A 218-nucleotide genomic window follows, 5' to 3' on the forward strand; every position below is an offset into this window, starting at 1 on the left:
AATCTGCGGGGTCAAATCGGCAAATCGAAAGCTCATATCGCTTTCCTTCATCAAGTCAGCAGCGATGCGTTTGCTTTGCAAACGGTGTATGTCCACGGATTTGGTCGAATAGACCCGTGCCCAGACTCGAGTGTCGATTGTCTGAATGCAATCCAGATTAGATTGCTGGACATATGGAACATACGTGAAACTTCGTGGTGTGCCTTCAGCACGAATCA

The sequence above is a fragment of the Plasmopara halstedii genome, assembly GCF_900000015.1.
Source record: "Plasmopara halstedii genome assembly, contig: Scaffold_1561, whole genome shotgun sequence".
NCBI lineage: Eukaryota > Oomycota > Peronosporomycetes > Peronosporales > Peronosporaceae > Plasmopara > Plasmopara halstedii.